Genomic DNA, 17,255 nt, shown 5'->3' on the forward strand with positions numbered 1-17,255 from the left:
CAAGCTTTTACAAATACATCTAATATAGTGCCGTAAAGAAATGTGGTAGAGGCTGGGTGCGGGGGCTCACACCTGTAATCCCAGTGCTTTGGGAGGCCGAAGTGGGCAGATCACGAGGTCAGGAGATCGAGACCATCCTGGCTAATACGGTGAAACCCTGTCTCTACTAAAAAAATAAAAATAAAAAACATTAGCCAGGCATGGAGGCGAGCGCCTGTAGTCCCAGCTACTTGGGAGGCTGAGGCAGGAGAATGGCGTGAACCCAGGAGGTAGAGCTTGCAGTGAACCAAGATTGTGCCACTGCACTCCAGCCTGGGTGACAGAGTGAGACTCCATCTCAAAAAAAAGAGAGAAATGTGGTAGAAAATTTAAAGTTAGGACGTTCTGCATCATGACCTTGAAAAGTTGTTTCATGTTAAATGTATCAACAATTACACTATTGATAAGTTTTCTAAAACTAAAACAATTTAATATGCCAATATCCTCCCTTTCCTTTGCATCTGGTTTAAGTGTAAACCCAAATTAACTGATAAACTATTGAATACACTTTTCCTGGGTGTTTCTACACTTATCCTGTAGATACAGAGTGAAATAAGAGACAAAAACGTGACAGAAAGTCCAGGGGTTATATTGAAGAAGAGTGATAAAAATCTGTGGGTTAGGTTTGTTTTGTTTTGGAAACAAGGTCTTACTCTGTCATCCAAGCTGGAGTGCAGTGGCATGAACATGGCTCACTGTAACCTCAACCTCCTGGGCTCAGGTGATCCTCCCACTTCAGCCTCCCAAATAGCTGGGAGTACAGGTGCATGACACCATGTCAGGTTAATTTTTTTGTATTTTTAGTAGAGACAGGATTTCAACATGTTTCCCAGACTCCTGGACTCAAGCAATCTACCTGTCTTGGCCTCCCAAATTGTTGGGATTACAGGCATGAGCCACCATGCCTGGCCTAGGTTTTTGTAAAATACTTGGGAGGCATCCCAAAAGCTCTGCTCATACAAGCAGTAATCAAGAAAATGGCTTCATGCTCACTCCCGAAATCAAGCAAGGCACATCCCCTGGGAACTGTAATCTACAGAGAGGTTCAGAGAGAGACAAGCCACCTGTTACGGGCCTCAGGTGCTGACCACAAGCAAAGCAGACAGCAACTGAGGCAAAACCTGACTCTTGTGTTCTCTTCTTGGGCACTGCTGAGTGTCGAAGCTGAGACTCACAAGGTGTCCTCAGTGTGCACTCCTGGAGCAGGACACCGTCCTAAGCTACCTGATGCTGCCAGCCTGCTCACACTTCCATCTCCCATCATTAGCAAAAGACTTCATAAAACCACATACCCTACCCACCCTTTAAACACAATCTGACATTACAGCTGGCTCTAATTATACAGTGGCAAGCAAATTGAACTTAAGAGGAATATGCCTTTATATATCTCGCTGGCAATAATGACTACCAAATCAATAATAAAATGATCGCATTCATATGAGGATGTGTGGGTGTTTAATAACAACACATGGCACATACTAATTTTTAGACCTTATAAGCACCATTTATAGATATCGCCACATATTAATTTTATATGGAACGCTGCAGACTCTGAATTTTGACTAGTTGTCAAAACCATTAAAATATTACCTTGCAGAAATTTGACTCCTTGTTGCTCCTTACAGCATATTCAAACTGTAAGAATGTACTGGAATCCAATCACACCCTCACCCTCTTCCCAAACCACAAAAAGTGCACTGGGAAAAAAATGCACTGGGCAAGAAGACAGCTTATAGAATGCAAAGTACAGCTTATAAGAGGTAAAGTTCAAATGAGGAAAAGCACATGAGGACTAGTGTATTACAGCCAAACTATATATGGGTAAGTCTCATACTACAACTAATTTTCTCTAGGATAATAAGGCACTCACTTTGTAAAGGTGAGAGTCAGTAGGGAAAGTGCACCCTGTGCACACCCACAAGACGGCTCTAATTTCTGAAAAGCATCCCCACATACCATGTGTTGCCACCTCCAGCATCACCAAGACCAGGCTAACGTGGGCACAGAGGCAATCAGAAATGTACAGGCAAGTGTGCGGTGTGCAAGGGTGCAGTAGAGCAAGGGTGCAGAAGAGCTCCATAACCAGAACCAGGGGCACAGCGCCATCAAGGGGCCGCTATGACCTCAATCCAAACCTCCACAATGAGAAGCTGCTGTAGAATGAGAAAGCGGAAACATAACTTTCAAGCTAGTATTATATTTCTCTAAGCCCATGGCTTCAAGTGGCAGTAAGCCCAGGCAGGTAAGACATGAATTTCTGTTACCTGTTTTTCTCATAATGATCAATACCTGCATCAGCATAGAGGCATAAAATGTCTAAACAGGACTTTCTTTAAAACAAAATTCCAGAGTGTATATATTCAGATTATTTTTATCTCTTCAAAATAACTACCTTGGGAAGCTATACATATTTATTCCACTGACGTTTCACTATTAAAAACATTGTTTAAATTCATTGCACAATCTACATTGTCATCTCTCAAAGACAATGTAGAAATGATTCCTGTGTTGGCCAGAAAGTTAAGATAGAAAGTTTCTAAGTCCCCTTACAATTCTAATAAATTATTCTGGCCTTCTAGGAATAATATAAGCATCTACGATTTAATAAAATATAACTCAGTCTTAAATAACAAGTTCAACTCTTTATACACACACAATCAAATATTATATGATATCCAAACAAGTGGTCACTCAGTTGTACACCTTTCTCTATTCTACAAAATCTATCTACAAGGCAGCCCATTCCAACTTCAGACGATTTACTCACTTAAAGCTAAAAACAAAAGGTTTAACCTCTGGTGCCATACAGAACAAGGTTTGAACATAAAGTACACAAATCAGAAATTTAATCACTAGTGATTAAACTGACTGTGACTAATTTAGACTAAGTATTGCTTAGTCATTCACCGAAAAATGGGATATCCATTCATATTTTCCTTGCAAGGCTGAAGTTTTAGAAGAATTAAGATGATAACGTTTGAGTGTCAGAATTCTTACAGAATAAAAGGTTAATTTATATAAAATAATATTCTTAAAGGGAAAGAATCATTGATTATTCTAAACTCTGAGCAAAAGTAACTTGCCCTTCAGCAAACCCTCCATCTTTCATCACTGCAAATAATCAGTAGAATTTATTTATTTATCAAGCCAGTAGTGCTCAACAGAGGCAGAGGTAGGAAAGAAGGGGGAAGTAGGTCACCCCCAGGGGAATTTTTTAAAATATGTGTGGGGTTTCTTGAGTGGCATTTAAGGGACACAGGGCCAATGCTGCTAGAATTCCCACATGTGAGACAGTTCTTCACAGCAAAATATCATCTTGCCTTTTGCACAGCTGGAGCAACTCACTTGACATTTATGTGTATGAAAAATCTATTTATGCTTCTCTAAACCTTAAACCTACTTCCATTTTACATATCATCAAAAAGTATTTTTGCATATTTAACTAATTCCTGTCTCTCCCAGGAATGCAACTCTGTGTATATTGAGTAAAGGCTTTACTTTGTTTTGTGCAGAACTTTAGCAAATACTGTTCACCATTTCAGAAAGATATCATGGAACCCAATGCTGTTCAATGACTCTCCCTCCCTGACACAGTCCACCAATAAAGTATTTTCACTGGTCACCTTCATGGTGAATCTATTATAATCTATTATATTGGATGCAATCTATATATTGGAGGCAGGTACAAGCATCCAACTACTTGATTGTATTCTCTAGGTTAGTCATGTCCAAACATTTTGAAGTGCATATCATTTTATCATAAATTACATATATTTTTCCATTGTATTATTTATGCACATTATATTCACTTTTCTGACAGTATGTATAGGTAAGTTATTTACCTGTTAATTTCATTTCAGGATACTCAGAGAAATGTTACAAATATTTGTTATCAAAACACGAAAACTACCATTCAATCCAGCAATCCCACTACTGGGTATCTATCCAAAGGAAAAGAAGTCATTATATGACAAAGCCACATGCACACGCATGTTTACAGCAGCACAATTCACAATTGCAAAAATATGGAACCAACCTAAATGCCCATCAGCCAACGAGTGGATAAAGAAAATGTGGCATACATATACCATGGAATACTACTCAGCCATAACACAAAATGAAATAAGGGGCTTTGCCGCAACTTGGATGCAGCTGGAGGCCATTATTCTAAGTGAAGTAACTCAGGAATGGAAAACCAAACATCAAATATTCTCACTTCTAACTGAGAGATGAGCTATGAGGACACAAAGGCATAAGAATGATACAATGGACTTCGGGGACTAAGGGGGAAGGATGGGAAGAGGATGAAAGACTACACACTGGGTACAGTGTACACTGCTCAGGTGATGGGTGCACCAAAACCTCACAAATCACCACTAAAGAACTTACCCATGTAACAAAAACCACCTGTTCCCCCAAAAGCTGTTGAAGTGATTTTTGAAAAGAGTCTGATTAAGTTGAAACCCCTGATCCATAGAACCTCAGGAACGTCCTTCTACCTTGGTTCTTTCCAAATTAGGTTTAACAAGCAAGTGAAAAAGGAGCATAGAGGACAGGTGTACCCCAAGCCATTCGCTGACGCTTTTATTTGTATACCTGGCAGGGAAGCAGGGAAAGTCATGCTCTGGGAGCGAAGATAAAAAGCTCGATTTCTGTTCTGTCCTGCTCAATTTCTTATTTTTAGTCCAAGAAGCTGCTCGTGGCCTGTAGAAAAGTGCCATTCTCCAGAAGGATAAGCTAGACCTGTGCTTTTATTTAACTATGGGGACCTTCATCATGGAAACCTTGAAGGAAACTGGATAAAAATCAGGAAAATGTCAAGAAGGCCAGTAAATTAAATAATCTCAACATAATTTACAAGCAATTTCTTTTTCTTCATTTTAGTTTTTCATTTGAGATAGGGTCTCATTCTGTCACCTAGGCTGGAGTGAATTGGCTCAAACACGGCTCACTGCTGCCTCGACCTCCTGGGCTCAAGGGATCCTTCTGCCTTAACCTCCCATGTAGCTGGGACTACAGGTACAGGCCATCATGTTTGGATAATTTTTTTTTTTTTTTTTTTTTTTTTTTAAGAGACGAAGTCTCACTATGTTGCCCAGGTTGCCAGGCTGGTCTTGAACTCCTGGGTTCAATCAATCCTCCCACCTCAGCCTCCCAAAGTGCTGGGATTACAGGTGGGACCCAACACACCCAGTTCGCTATTTATTTTTATTTTTGCTGACATGTTTAAATACTTAGGCTAGGGAAAACTTGAAGAACTTTTTTAATGCTCATACACTAAGGCATACATGTTTTGGTGAATTTATGATCTTCACTTCCAGTATAACACTCAACTAGGACACGCAAAGGCAAGGACAGAGATTTTTCCATTTCCAAAAAGTGAAACAGATCTCTCTTTTGTGCCCTATGCCAGCAGTGGCCACGTAAACAATAGGGAAATAATATACCCATGAAGATAGCTCATGTCCGCAAGGCACTTATTAAAACCTTGCACTTCTCCTTCGTCCATAACACACGGTCTCTGGAGGGAGCAATATGAGCCAGCTGACAAAAACAGAAGCTGGCATGAAGGTCAGGCGGCCTGCAGCTCTGCGGCCCCCACAGACATCTCCTGATGTCCCATCTGTGGTGCAGAACAATAGTACCTGTCACCTAGGGCCTTGACAAGGATATTCTCACTCTAACTTTTGGAAAGCACACTACTCCCTTTCAGTGTCAGCACAAGCCCTGAGCCTGAAGGCCCGCTAAACCCAGGGGCTGGGCCCGAGGACCTGCTAAACCCAGGGGCTGAGCCCGGGGGCCCGCTAAACCCAGGGGCTGGGCCCCAGGACCCGCTAAACCCAGGGGCTGAGCCCGAGGACCCGCTAAACACAGGCCCTGAGCCCGGGGACCCGCTAAACCCAGGGGCTGAGCCCGGGGACCCGCTAAACACAGGCCCTGAGCCCGGGGACCCGCTAAACACAGGGGCTGAGCCCGGGGACCGCTAAACACAGGCCCTGAGCCCGGGGACCCACTAAACACAGGGGCTGAGCCCGGGGACCCACTAAACACAGGGGCTGAGCCCGGGGACCCACTAAACACAGGCCCTGAGCCCGGGGACCCGCTAAACACAGGCCCTGAGCCCGGGGACCCGCTAAACACAGGGGCTGAGCCCGGGCCTAAAACACAGGGGCTGAGCCCGGGGACCCGCTAAACACAGGCCCTGAGCCCGGGGACCCACTAAACACAGGGGCTGAGCCCGGGGACCCGCTAAACACAGGCCCTGAGCCCGGGGACCCGCTAAACACAGGGGCTGAGCCCGGGCCTAAAACACAGGGGCTGAGCCCGGGGACCCGCTAAACACAGGCCCTGAGCCCGGGGACCCACTAAACACAGGCCCTGAGCCCGGGGACCCGCTAAACCCAGGCCCTGAGCCCGGGGACCCGCTAAACACAGGCCCTGAGCCCGGGGACCCACTAAACACAGGCCCTGAGCCCGGGGACCCGCTAAACACAGGCCCTGAGCCCGGGGACCCGCTAAACACAGGGGCTGAGCCCGGGCCTAAAACACAGGGGCTGAGCCCGGGGACCCGCTAAACACAGGCCCTGAGCCCGGGGACCCACTAAACACAGGGGCTGAGCCGGGGACCCGCTAAACACAGGGGCTGAGCCCGGGGACCCGCTAAACACAGGGGCTGAGCCCGGGCCTAAAACACAGGGGCTGAGCCCGGGGACCCGCTAAACACAGGCCCTGAGCCCAGGGACCCGCTAAACACAGGCCCTGAGCCCGGGGACCCGCTAAACACAGGTCCTGAGCCCGGGGACCGCTAAACCCAGGGGCTGAGCCCGGGGACCCGCTAAACACAGGTCCTGAGCCCGGGGACCCGCTAAACACAGGGGCTGAGCCCGGGCCTAAAACACAGGGGCTGAGCCCGGGGACCCGCTAAACACAGGGGCTGAGCCCGGGGACCCACTAAACACAGGCCCTGAGCCCGGGGACCGCTAAACACAGGCCCTGAGCCCCGGGACCGCTGAACACAGGCCTTGAGCCGGGGACCCACTAAACACAGGGGCTGAGCCCGGGGACCCGCTAAACAGCTCTTCCAGCCCCTCCCCGTGGCACTGTGAATAGTAAGGCATTTCTAAGGAGAAAGGTCTGAGTACCTCCTGCCAGAACCCATCACAGGTATTGAGGAATGCAGCTAAAGGAATAAACCTATCAATAAGCCAGTGAGTCTCCCGTACTGCCATGCAAAGAAGCCTGAAATTTGAATTTGTCCATGCTTGTGAGTTGCCTGGAACAGGTCCAGGCTGTGTGGTCCTCCTAATATCATTTACATTCCACGACCTACCACAGCCTTGGCCAAAGTACACACTAAGTAAGCGTTCAGGGAATAAATGATTGTACTCTTACTTAGCAGCTGTCTGTATTACTGGCTTCATTATTTCCAACTGTGCAAGCACACTAAGTATTAATTATTACTCTAGAATGAAATTCGCCAAGCTACTGAACGCAACTTTATTGCAAAACCTGGCTATGAGAAAAAGGTTGACATGACATCATAGACAACCTCGTGGACTGGAACCTGATGAGGAAGGCCACGTCACAGCTCCAACTCTGCCGTTACTCAGATGGATAAATGCAGGCAAAGTCGTCTTCAAACTGCTATTAATAATTTCATGTCTTCACCAAAGTTTGATTAACAATCACGACACTTGTACTTAGCCAGTCATGGCAAGAAAGAATCAACAGGGACCATCTACTATCATTAGAACATTTTACAAAAGAAAAGACGTTTTGAATTGATAAACAGTTCCCTCCATGTAGATAATGTGCTTTTCGATTCATATTCTGATACAGTGACTTCTGAGCCTGGAAACACTGCTTAATACAATGGACCTCTGATGTATCATCTGCAAACCAGGCTGGATTAAATCAGCGGCTCATGACTTGGGGTGATTCTACCCCTCCACCCCTCCCCAGGGGCAGGAAGAAGTGTCTGGAGATAGTTTTTGTTGTCACAACTAAGGAATGGAAGGTGCTATAGATACCTGGTGAGGTGAGGCAAGGAACACTGACTGCTGCTTACCATCCTACAAGGCATGGGACAGCATGCGAAACAACAGATTGCTGTTAACTGTACCGAGATTGAGAAACCCTGGATGAGATTATTTTTAAACTCCCTAAAATTCAAAAAATGCTGAATCCAAATGTGTAACTACTTTTACACAGTTGTAAACTGTACTTGTAAGTAAAGTAAACTTTACTTACAAAGTTGCTAAGTGTGGGACACCAGAAGCCTCTTCATAAGCCATAGTTGGCCTAGGGTAGTAGTTACAGCTACTCTGGGCTGAAAGTTCTACGATCTTGAGAGACAATTTGTTTGGAAATAAATGCAACGTAAAGCCTTCAAAGCCGTGCCTACTAACCTCGCACTTCGCGCATCACGGTGATTAATGTGTAACTGTACCCTTCACAGCTTCCTTTCTTTGTTCTCTCGCCCTTTACTCCACAGCGATGGGCATTGTTTGTTTTGGACACAGATGCAAGCCAGTTCTGAAAAGACAGACAATTATATTCTCCTTGTCCTCATAGTAAAAGAATAAAGTGGCCCTAAAGATTACTAATGATCGACTGCGATAAAATAGATAAGCATCACTGATTCACACAAAACACAAAGACCACAGCACTGCTCAAATGGGGATGCTCCTTCAAGCTCTTGGTCTGTAAACCTTAACAATTCCTCTTCTAAGCTGAATTGCATGTGTGAAGCTGCCCAGAAACAGTCACATATCTACTAGGAATAAAATTACAGCAAGCTATAGTTTTGGAAGAGAAAGGAGGAAAAAAATCTTTGTTCTAACCATTCTCAGAAATTGCGTACATAAAATAGAGATTTGGAAGTACTATGCTGGCATCTGTAATAATTCACCTTTATGATGTCAAAGGCCAGGACAGAAGGCTATAATGATAGGGAATTAAAGGATATTCTTTGCCATAAAACAAAGAGTAGAGCCTTTGTATTTTCTTTGATATGTGACCATAATTATAATACAATGAACAGCTGAAAGGTCAGTGCTTACGTTTTCAATAGAACCCAAAGTCTTAGAAGCCTATACACAGAATCCCAAAATGTTAGGAATTTTGTAAGATTTCTTTCCTGAATGAGCTTGTCACTAGTTGACACAAAATCACTCATCCTTTATTCACTGGGCATCCAACATGTGCCAGACAATTGCTAGGCTCTGGAAATAAATGGCAAAAAGCCCTTACTCAACCCAACAAGTTTTCTGGAGAACACAGAAAAGTAAAACTCTACACCTCAGAATGCAATCGTGGACAACAGTACATCGTGGTAGGAAAGCACACAGTATGTATAGTCCACTGTCTTTTTTTTTTGAGACAGAATCTCGCTGTGTCGCCCAGGCTGGAGTGCAGTGGCACGATCTCGGCTCACTGCAAGCTCCGCCTCCAGGGTTCACGCCATTCTCCCGCCTCAGCCTCCTGAGTAGCTGGGACTACAGGTGCCGCCACCACGCCCGGCTAATTTTTTGTATTTTTAGTAGAGACGGGGTTTCACATGTTAGCCAGGATGGTCTCCATCTCCTGACCTCGTGATCCACCCGCCTCGGCCTCCCAAAGTGCTAGGATTACAGGCATGAGCCATCACGCCCAGCCTGCACAGTTCACTTTGAAGGAGGCTTGGAGCCTCCTTTTAGGAGCAAACTTCACAAGAAAAGCAGACAGAAATATACAAAAGCCCAAAGGGAGCAAAGACACCATCCCCTCCAAACACACAAAAAGGACGGTGTCCATGGGTTGCACAAACCATTAGACAAAGAGTAAAAAAGGCCGACTTAAACAATGGAACACAGTGAAAAAACATTCACAGAAACATGAATGAAAATGTTATAAAGTCTGCGTTGTTCTCAACCTGGCACCAGGATGTGCTTACAGAGTCTCAGGCTTGGCCAAGCTTCCCACTCCCAACTCCCAGATTTAATCAAGTCACACTTAAATGACAGGATCAGCAGCATAAGAAGCCAGTAGGTTTGTGCACACTCCACATTCATGGTAAATAAGAAAAAACAATCTAACTAAAAGTAGAGCACATCCAGATAATCATATAGCTGACCCCACCAGCGAAGTGCTTATCAATTGTGGACCACAGACTGCATCTGGTCAGCAGATGTATTCTGTTTCTCTTAGCAGTATCCTAAGATATTTAAAGCAGTATTTTTAAATAAGGAGAGTTCACATTTTTAAAACTGCAGATTTCCAACTTCAGTTTTGTTTATTTTTTAAATAATAGCCACCTCCTTTAGAACATACAAGATCCACGGTTTGCTGCAGTCTTCACCACTCCCTACTGCCTCCAAAGCACTAAGGGGATTTTCTCACCATTTCTTATAGTAGACAAGTACCTATGTCCAGTTTTCTTTTTTTCTTTTTTTTTTTTTTGAGACTGAGTCTCGCTCTGTTGCCCAGGCTAGAGTGCAGCTGTGCAATCTCGGCTCACTGTAACCTCCACCTCCTGGGCTGAAGCAATTCTCCTGCCTCAGCTTCCTGAGTAGCTGGGGTCATAGGCTTGCCACACCAGGTAATGTTTGTATTTTCAGTAGAGACGGAGTTTCGCTGTGTTACCCAGGCTGGTCTTGAACTCCTGACCTCAGGGAATCCACCCTCCTCATCCCCTCAAAGTTCTGGGGTTACAGGGGTGAGCCACCATGCCAAGGCTTGCCCAGTTTTCAAAGGTAAAGAAAATAAAAATAAAAGTGAGACCAAATGAACTCTGAATTTTTTTCTGTCTGCCTACTTCCCTTATTACTTTCCTTTAGACATCCAAATTGTTGGCCCTGGATTTAGATCTTAACCCATTTGCCACACAGCACCAAGTAAGTGTATCAGGTGTAACCAGATTAGAAAATCCAAGCCAGGAGTCGGACAGCTGCTGTTCTATGAACTGGGCTTTGACTGGCATCAGCACTATCCTACATCCATTCATACAGGCCTGGAATTGCGGCTATAATCTGGTCTTTGATTTTTATTTAGAAATAAATCATCATAACAGTAATAATGACCAAATACTATTTTTTATACGTTGTCACTCCGGGAAGTACTCACAAAAGAAGAAAGGATGAAAATTAAGCAATGGCTCATAATTACAGAACCACTGACCCCTTGGGAGCTTGGAAGGTCCCAGTGTCAGGATCAGTGCTGGGGCGCCATGCTGCAGGGAAAATGAGATAAAAATGGACCATTCAGCACCTCCAATAATGTAGACCATCTGGTCAGGACTGAGAAGTCACCACAGAGGCTCTTGATGGCATACTCTAAGACTACATGTGTTTGGGAGCATGTGCCCATCCACAGACAGACTGGGAGTTCAAATTCAGGAGGGCTATCAGGCCTAGAGCCTAAGCAGAATATCAAAACCCATCATCACAGAAAATGGGAAAAGCCCACATTTGCTAAGCTCCAAAACCATCTGCCTAGCACAGTGCTGAGTGCCTGACACACACCACAACTACACCAAGTTGTCGCCTTAAAAATAACCTGTTTCCCCTAGGGCTCACACTGGGGAAATGATCTGAGCAAAGTTACCAGGTACACTGCTCCCCAGTCTTCCCCATCTCCAAAATTCACTCCACTTCTCATGCTAGAGAACAAAGGAGTAATCCTGGATTCTTCCCGTCTGCCTGCCCTCTAACCCATCAGCAATTCTGTAAATTACACCTCCAAAATACTCAAGTCCCTCCACTTCTACCCACCTCCATGCCCCACTCCCCAGCCCAAGGTCACCTCCCTGACTCCCAACTGGACACCTGCAATGGCATCCTAACCGGTCTGAATAAGCTGCACAGACCTCAACGAGGCCTTCCTGGGGCCTCCAGCCATTTCCCACTCAGGCCCTGCCCTCCTGCCTCAGGGTCTTCTCTCCTTCCTCCAGGGCACCAAGCTCTTTCCCTACAAACCACCTCAGGGGCTTCTCTCTGCCTGAACTTCCTTTTGCTTCCATTCCCCACCTGGCTAGCAGCTACTCATCCTCAGGCACCTTTTCTAGCCCACAAACCTGTATTAGGCACTCATGTGGGTCTTTTTCAGGGTTAAAGTCTGTATTTACATATGTTTGGCTGATTAGTTGCTACCTGTCTCTCACTGGACTACAAGCTCCATGAAGGCATGTGTCATGTCTGCATAGTCACCCCCACACACACAGTACACAACTGACACAAAGTGGATACCCAAAAAAAATGCCTCACCCCTACGTTCCTCAATTCACTCAAAAAAAAAAAAAAAAAAAAAAAAAGGACTGGAGCAATGCTGATTTAATCTAAAAAGCTCCTGTCATGATAATCTTAAAAGCTATCAGAATAGCTTGCTTACATACCAAAATGTAAAAGTGTTGTACTCTCTATCTGTCCCTCTAGTTAAACACATTCTCTCTGGCTAGTTGCAGTGAAAAGAAATGAGATGCATGCACTGCTATTCATCTCCTGAGGTCCCCACCTGATACTTTTCAAACAGTTTATTAATCAATTATTAATTGTGGCAGCAACCACACTTTTATCATTTCACATCCATCTTCAGGAGGGATACACAAGCATTGTCAGAGCTTGCCTCATTACTTCCAGCCTCATTAAGACAATGTTTCCCGTATGAGCTCAAATCAACACAAAATGAAGAAGGTTCACCAGGTGACACTGAGCAGGGCCCCCACTACTGCGACATCATCCCCAAAAGGGACACATAGGTCAAAGGAACAGAGCTGTGACAACTCTGATGGGTTCAGAGTTCAGGTTTCACTTTTCCATTGCTACCGTGGAAAAAATCGTTCGTATTTGCAAAATAAAATACAGATAATTATCCTAAAGCACTATCCTTTAAAAAATTCATACAAATGCTTAAAACAAAGATTATATGTGTATGAGTGAACTGAAAAGCTTCATTTCCCCCAAGCATCTTCTGATTTCATCGTTCTGCTTTATTTTGCTTAAGTACAAGATGCTGATATTTATACTGCTTGCTATTATTCACTGTAGTAAATAGTGCATTGTTTTTTTTTTTCTTATGGACCTAAATAGTTTTCTTCAATTGGAGGTATGTTCCTATAATAAACTATCCTCAAAATATTGTTGCCAATGCTACAAGATGGAAATGTTTTGTAAAGTGTAAAATGCTATTCGAATGAAAGGAGGACATCTGTATTCCTCAAACAGAAAGCAAAACATTTACGCACAGCTTGCACTGATGTGTTACCGAGATCACCTCTTTTTAGCCCAGTTCAACTACATCTTCTCAGCTCCTATTTTTTTATTGGCAACTGACAAGACTTACCATGCCATTCCCTGCCTTCCCTCCCTTATTTCTCCACTGGCTTCCCTGTGACTGAAACACCTGGTTTTCCTCCCCCTCAGACTACTTCTTAGTTTCTCTCACTGACTCCTTTCCTGGGCATGGACCATAGTCATGGAACTGTTCTTTTCTCTCAGTGCTAGTTTATTCACCCTAACACATGCTTTTTAGGATCACCCCCATAGTCGCTGAGTATTTCCTAACTGGCTTTCCTCTGATCCAACATCAGAGTTTCTCTCTCCAATGAAAAGCCATTTCAGGGTTTTCAATGGTTTTCAATTCAATGGTTTTCTGTTGTTTAAGGATGAGCCAAAGAGTATGTTTAGTTTTTCGCAATGCAAAACCATTTTGCTTTTATCAAAATATATTTTCTATAATATATTAATACATGATATAAGCATTCCTAAAATAATATTTTAGTAGAGTAATTTGATAAATGCTTTGTTTTAACTTTTATTTTCAGTTAGGTTACATGTGCAGGTTGGTTACATAGGTAAACTCATTTCATGGGGGTTGGTTGTACAGATGATTTCATCACCCAGGTATTCAGCCTAGTATCCATTAGTTATTCTTCCTGATCCTCTCCCTCCTCCCACCCTTTGATAAGCCCCAGTGTGTGCTGTTCCCCTTTACGTGTCCATGTGTGTTCATCATTTAGTTCCCACTTGTGAGAACATGCGGTATTTGGTTTTCTCAATCCAATGTTGTATAAACGGAATGTATCCTTTCCACTCTGCCTCCAGCCCACCAAACCTACCTTTCCTGCTCACTCCACCACTTCACCAGCAGCAGCATTCTTTCTTAATTAAAATAATTAACTGAAAGAATGAACACTTATCTAATGGTGATTTTCAAACCTTCCTTCAGCTCTCTGGAGAATGGAAACCTTGACCCACTTGAAGGAGTGATGGGGGGAGGAGGGGTTAAGGCTTCTGCTTCCTTGGTCAGACTGGGTGCTGGTGCTTCCTACACAACCTCCTGGAAGTGGCTTTCAGGTCGGCCGGTTCTTCATAGGAAGAATTCCAGGGCTTTCCATCTGCAAATCTGCCTTCACAGTCAGCCTGATCTCCCTCACTGCTGCTTTTTATCACCCTCTGCCTCTGCTCAGCAGTTGTCTGCTCATATATGGATTCAGTCCTACGAGTATTTGTTGAGCATGCACTTACCCACGTGTCAAGTCCCATGCCAAGCAAAGGAGGCTTATTACCACCAAAGTGGAATAAGAAGTGTAGTTTAAGATAAAACCACACAGGCACTGCAGTGAAGTTACACAGATGATACAGAGCACCGAAGATTCTTATGATGAACTTTAAAATATGCAAATTTACTTCTCTTTAAAGTGAAAGTTAAGTGAGTTTCCATCCCTACAAAAAAAAATTAGGTAATTAGCCAGGCATGGTGGTGCACAGTTATCCTCCCAGGCCATAGGCTGAGGTGGGATCCTTTGAGCCCAGGAGGTCAAGGCTGCAGTGGGCCATGATGGTACCACTGCACTTCAGCCTGGGTGACACAGTGAGACCCTATCTCTAAAAAATAAAAATAAATTTTTTAAAAAGCGAAAGTTAACACAGTTCCTTCACTTTCCTTACCTCTGTCTTCACCAGATCACCTTCCCACCAATACCCTTTCTTTGGAAATGGAGTGAGAGCACACTGCAGAGGTTAACCAAGCTTAATATTTCTTGTGACCCCAGTATTGTACAGCAAAGTGCTAAGTGATTCTGCAGTCAAGGGTTACATGCATCGCATCCTCAATGTGGCCTCACATCTAAGAGCATAATTAATAGCAGTTGTATGTTCATCTTCCTTCCTACTCAACCATTACACACCAAGTCAGTGTAGTCAAATCAATCCCTTTGGATACTCCAAGAAAAAAACCTCTCCTCTTTCAACCATTTCTCCTAATTCTGTAGTAACATAAGGAATAACTGAAGTGGTCCGTTTCAGCATCTTTCGAAGAGCTAAATGCATTCCAAGTTTTTCATATTACCAAGCACCAAAAACAACTCTACCGTACTCACCACCTGTTTGTCACTTTAACCTTTTTAGATGACTGAGATTAGAAAACAGAAGAGCCACACCACACTTATTTCAGCCAAGGACTGAAACTGGAGCCTGCCACAACCATCTTCTAGAACAGCTCCAACAGAGGGCTCCAGAAGATGGGCCACTAGCAAGTCATAGTGGAGTCCAAACAAGCGTGAAGTGAGAGGGAGTCTTCAGCATGGGAATGGCCAGGTGGGTCGTGGTGACCAGCTGCCTTCCTCTGGCTATTAAGTACAACAGTCTTAACAGTAACAATGACCAGGCCTTCCCTTTATTTAGTTCCACCTCGGGGCATTGGCGCATTCAGAATGTCCCTCTAAAGGCGTATGTAAAATAAAGCACACTTCGCACTTTAACCAGTGACTAAGGGAGTTCAAAGGCAGGGGACAAAACCCACCTGGAGTTTTCCACCTCGCGAAAACGCTCTCACCAATCCCGCAGGTAACTGCAGCGCTGGCCCAGGTGTGCCCAGCTCGACTCGCGTCCACCTGGGACCAAGCTGGCCCAAGAAGACCCGGAGAGCAGGCGAGGGCGACTGTGGCCGGGGCGCCCCCCGCAGTTCCAGGCGGTGGCAGGAGCCTGGGAGCCGCCGTCCCAGGCTGGCCAGGCGCCCGCCCGCCCTGCGCGCACTCCCTGGGCTCCCGCTCCCGAGGCTGGGCAGAACTCGCAGAGGAGGACAAGGGCAGAAAGCGGGCGGAGGGATGTAGCACTTGTCTGTCCGGGTACACGACGCTTGTCGGCTGAGGGGGACATGCGGGCAGACGAGGACCGTTAGCCCCCAGAGGAAACAAAAGCCAAATGCCCACCGCCGGGCGCTCCGTGGCTGGAGGACTGGCTAGGGGCCCTCGGGAGTCCCGTCCCGTCCCTCTCCCCCGGCTCCGGGCTGCGCTGGCTCTAGGGCGCCCAGGTAGCCGCGCCTGGCACCCTGACCCTGCCCTCGCGGCTGCTCGAGGCGCGGGGCTCTGCGGCGGCCGCGCCCGTCCAAAGTAGGCGACAAGTAAGGCAGCGCCTCTCGCGGGGAGCCCGGCGCGCGCCCTGGCTGCGAAAGAGAAACAGAAAGAGCCTGGGCCGGGACTGGGGCTATCCCCAACAGCCACCGCCCCCACCGGCCCGGCCCGGCCGGGCCCTCGCCGCGAGAGTCGCGCAGGCCCCTCCACCCGCCCGAGGACTGGGGCCACCCTGCACGGCGGCGGCCGTGGGCACCCACGCGGGCTCGAGACCATCCCACGCGGGCGGCGGCGTCCTTCTTACCCCCAGCGGAGCAGCGCCTGCCCGCAACGCCAACCGGGGGGGCGAGTCGGAGCGCGAGGTTCCGCCAGCCCAGGCTGCGGCGCCGCTGCCCGGCGGTGCCTGGCGGGAGGGGCGCGAGGGTGCACGCGCGGGGTGGGGGCGCGGGAGCCGCCCCCTGCCCGCCCCGCGCGCATGCTCCCGCCGCACCTGCCTCGCTCCGGGTTCCACTCCCCGGGGAACCGGGTGGCGCTGGGCCCGCCGAGGTCCGGGCTTTCCCGTGGGAGGGAGGTGGCTGTGGCTGGATTGTTAGATGCGTCCTCCTCTGTATTTGTTCCCTTGGAAGGATTCCCCCAAATCTTGTCTACTTCCTGCCTGCCAGCCTGCTTCCTCGCAGAGATGTCCCAGTAGCTCTCCCATGCTTCATCCCAGCTCTTGGGGTTCACCGTCTGAGGGCTCTCTGCTCCGGATCCCTCTCGGTCCAGCTGCTCGCTCCGATTTTGCAACCTCCCCCATTCCCCTTTCTCGCTCTTGACTGCTACTCACAGGTACCTGGATACCATTTCCAAATAAAACAATACTCTCTCCAAGTGGCAAGAAGCGTTTACT

The 17,255-nt window shown here is 46.3% G+C and overlaps 1 protein-coding gene across 3 annotated transcripts in view; it reads right to left on the minus strand.

The window, feature by feature from the left end:
• Window positions 1-16,880, minus strand: part of L3MBTL4 (L3MBTL histone methyl-lysine binding protein 4) — a 431,550-nt gene extending 414,670 nt beyond the window's left edge. For 2 of the 3 annotated variants that reach the window (XM_033178287.1, XM_033178289.1), the window contains exon 1: window positions 16,671-16,880. The gene's annotated coding sequence lies outside the window, so the exon portion shown is untranslated. The remainder of the gene's footprint in view (window positions 1-16,670) is intronic. The other variant, XM_033178288.1, reaches the window with a different exon arrangement.
• Window positions 16,881-17,255: the final 375 nt, after the last annotated feature.

Source organism: Trachypithecus francoisi, unplaced genomic scaffold (genome assembly GCF_009764315.1).
Source record: "Trachypithecus francoisi isolate TF-2019V2 unplaced genomic scaffold, Tfra_2.0 Lachesis_group19, whole genome shotgun sequence".
NCBI classification, from domain to species: Eukaryota; Metazoa; Chordata; class Mammalia; order Primates; family Cercopithecidae; genus Trachypithecus; species Trachypithecus francoisi.